This window comes from Lathyrus oleraceus, chromosome 5 (assembly GCF_024323335.1).
Source record: "Lathyrus oleraceus cultivar Zhongwan6 chromosome 5, CAAS_Psat_ZW6_1.0, whole genome shotgun sequence".
NCBI lineage: Eukaryota > Viridiplantae > Streptophyta > Magnoliopsida > Fabales > Fabaceae > Lathyrus > Lathyrus oleraceus.
Genome location: NC_066583.1, coordinates 129,810,772 through 129,814,495, shown reverse-complemented (window position 1 = coordinate 129,814,495; position 3,724 = coordinate 129,810,772). Strand labels below are relative to the sequence as shown.

General features: G+C 37.9%; 1 non-coding gene across 1 annotated transcript; it reads right to left on the bottom strand.

Moving 5' to 3' along the window:
- Positions 1–2,535: 2,535 nt before the first annotated feature.
- LOC127088727 (small nucleolar RNA R71) lies at positions 2,536–2,642 on the bottom strand. The gene has a single exon (XR_007790550.1). It is a non-coding gene; the product is annotated as a small nucleolar RNA R71 (small nucleolar RNA).
- Positions 2,643–3,724: the final 1,082 nt, after the last annotated feature.

Sequence of the window (3,724 nt, the reverse complement as noted above, 5' to 3'; positions counted from 1 at the left end):
TTGAGCTTTCTCCAACTTCTAATCTTATGAATTTTCCATGACTTATACAAGTTGTACTATCATCAAAGTCTTTTGGGTCATAAAGATTGATCCAATTGACATATTCCATTAATTCCCTTGTGATTTTTAGACTGGGAGGATAATCATCAATTGTTTCCTAGAAGTGAACAGAACTCTTACAATCAAGTAACTTTGTTATGGGATCTGTCTGATAAGGCATGTGTAGAAAGAAAACAGTCTTGAGCTTTGATAACACTGAAATATACCGTATTTTCGACTCCGATTTCACATGAATTCTAGTTGTTTTATTGCTATTTTGTTGTGTTATTATTATGTTTTCCTTTGTTTTCAGGTTTTTACTTTAATCGGAGCCCCGATCGAGAAAAGGAGTGAAAATGAGCTAAAAACCCTAAAATTCAGCATTTTGTACTTGTGGCCTACCCCATGGTTGGCGCCATAGACCCTGCCATGACGTGTCCAAGCTCAACTTCCCTCAACTGCCACGTTCCCCACTACTACCACTAAGGCGCCTCAGATTGGCCTTGTGGCGAGCGCCACAAGAGGAAAAGTTTTCCCTCCCATTTTCAAGTTGAAGGGCATCCTTTTCATTTCCATCTTTTTACTTGCTTATAAATAGAAACTCGAAATCACTTTTACAATCACCCAAACTTAGAACAGAGGCAAACTCAAAGCAACTTTGTTTCACTTAGGCATATATTCAGTATGATAAAGTGGTAATCGCTTCGCATTGGAGTGTTACCATAATTGTGTAATCAAGTCTGTGATAGACTCTGTAATCGAGTTTGGAGCACTTTGGCAGGAAGTTAATCCTGCCACCATTTTCATTTCCACTTTGCAATTTATTCAACCCTCCGATTGGAGCAGGTTTTTATTACTTGTCTTTATCTTATTTATTTTTCCGCGCTCGCTTTACTTTTATTTATTTCCTCGCACTCACTTTACTTTTATTTATTTCCTCGCACTCGCTTTAAATTATTTATTTCCTCACACTCGCTTTACTTTTATTTATTTCCTCGCACTCGCTTTACTTTTATTTATTTCCTCGCACTCGCTTTAAATTATTTATTTCCTCGCACTCGCTTTAAATTTTTTATTTCCTCGCACTTGCTTTAAATTATTTATTTCTCGCACTCGCACTACTTTTATTTAAATTAATGCACTTTTACTTTACTATGTCTAACTAAATTTATACGGTTAGAATGTAAGGATCGTAATTGAACCGATAATTCGTACAATTGTTCGTAGAAGCACTTAAGGGCTATTTTAACTTTCAACTTAAGTTTTCCCGCACTTCAATTCCGTTGGGTAAGATCGAAAGTCGTCCAACGTCTATCTAAACTTATTTGTTTTTAACTATTTCAAAAACAGCGAAAGCGCTTTGTTTAGTTCATTAGGAGTTTTTAACTTAAGAAGAAAAGAGATTTTAAAACTATTTTCGGACGCGTTTATAAGTTTAGAGTCTGGTTCATAAGAACCTCTTTTGGTTAAGAAATCCAGATTATATTACTTTTCAGCTTAGTCAAGATACTATATTTCTTAAAAATAGGTTTACTACTCTAACGCAATGCGCGTCTTTTATAAGTGGCAATAAGAGGGTTTGATTAGGGAGTACAACTCGGTTCTTAATATGCGAAAGCGACAGTTCCTGTTAAATTAGTTCTTTTCAAAGTAGGAAACATTGCCCATAAGTAGCTCTATTAGCAAGTACTTGGATTATTAATTGATTACGTGAATTACATTCGACCCTGTCTTTATTAATTAATCTTTATTCAACACTTTACTTTTCATTGCACACTCCAAAAAACACCTATTTCGATTGCCTTTGATAAACACCATAGCAACAAATAACGATAGATTGACACTTGGTCTCTGTGGATTCGACAATCTTTTATATTACTCTGATGCGTTCGTATACTTGCGAAAAGCACGCATCAAGTTTTTGGCGCCGTTGCCGGGGACCAATTTCGTGAAATATCATTTCCCTATTGTTATATTGTTTAGACTTAGGCTATTTCCCACCGGTCAATGCGAAGAACTCGCAGCACCGGAAGTTTAAGCTTAGTATACCCTCTGGCGGAACCTGAACGTTACGCTCGCGCATGTTTATTCTTTCATAGAATTAAGAGAGCTATGGCCGAAGATCAAAACCAAAGACCTCTTAAAGATTTCGCTCAACCATCTAATGAAGAACCTAATTCTAGTATAGTAAACCCAACAATCTCAGCTAATAATTTTGAACTTAAACCATCCCTATTGCAACTAGTGCAACAAAGACAATTCGCAGGTCTCGCTACTGAGAACCCAAACCAACATTTAAAAATATTTCTTCAATTAGAAGACACTTTTAAAACCAATGGAGCTTCTCCTGAGGCAATACGTTTAAGATTATTCCCTTTCTCCCTCAGAGATAAAGCCCTATCATGGTTAGATTCCCTTCCACCCAATTCCATTACGACTTGGGATAACCTTAGAAGAGTTTTTCTTGCTAGATACTTTCCCCCGAGTAAGACCGTCATTCTTCAAAACCATATAACTAGATTTACCCAAAACCAAGGAGAATTGTTGTTCGAAGCTTGAGAGAGATATAAAGAGTTGTTACGAGCATGCCCACATCATGGTTTAGAAAATTGGTTAATCATTCAAACCTTCTATAATGGACTTCATTACAACACAAAGATGACCATCGATGCTGCCGCAGGCGGTGTGCTAATGAACAAACCTTATCCTGAACCTAGTGCCCTCATCGAAGATATGGCTCAAAACCATCAATCATGGGGATTCGAACGAGCGACAGTTGAGAAGAAGGAAGCCCAAGGAGGAGTGCATGAACTAAGCTCTATAGACATGATGCAAGCTAAAATGGACGCATTAGCCCTCAAAGTCGAGCATATGCGCATAAACCCGAATACTATAGCCGCAGTTTCGTAGGATTGTGAGATATGTGGAACCAAAGGACACCAATCTGCAGAATGTAGTCTATTAAACGAAACCCACTCTGAGCAAGTGAACTACACCCAAGGGAACCCATATTCGAATACCTATAACCCTGGATGGAGGAATCACCCAAACCTCTCCTATAAAAACAATAACCCTATCCAAAATAATGCACCTCCGAGACCTAGTTATCAAGCCCCTAGATCAAATCAACTTATGCAACCTGTGCCATCAAAGCCGAGCCTTGAGAAAATTATGGAAAATTTTATCACCGCTCAAACCCAACAAAACAAGGAGTTCATGAACCAAAACATTCATGTTAACGAATTGATTACTCAGTTAGGAACTAAGGTTGACCAAATAGTTACTCATAGTAAGATGCTTGAAATCCAGATCTCTCAGGTAGCTTTAAACCAAGCCCCTCAGACTACACCTGGAGGACAATTCCCTGAACAACCTCAACAAAATCCGAGAGGACAAGCCAATGCCATTACCCTACGAAGTGGGAACACTTATGATGAGCCATCAAACCCTAGATTGAGTGAACACAAAACTTCTAAGGAATGTACCAAACCCACGGACGAAGTAAAGGAACCAGAGGAATCTGAAAACCAAGAAGGTCGAGAAAAAGGAGAAGAACCTAAAGATAAAACTTGCGTACCACCCCCGCCATATAAACCACCTATACCATATCCGCAAAGACTCAAACAAACCCAGATCAATAAACAGTATCAAAAATTTATTAAAGTTATAGAAAAACTTCATGTAG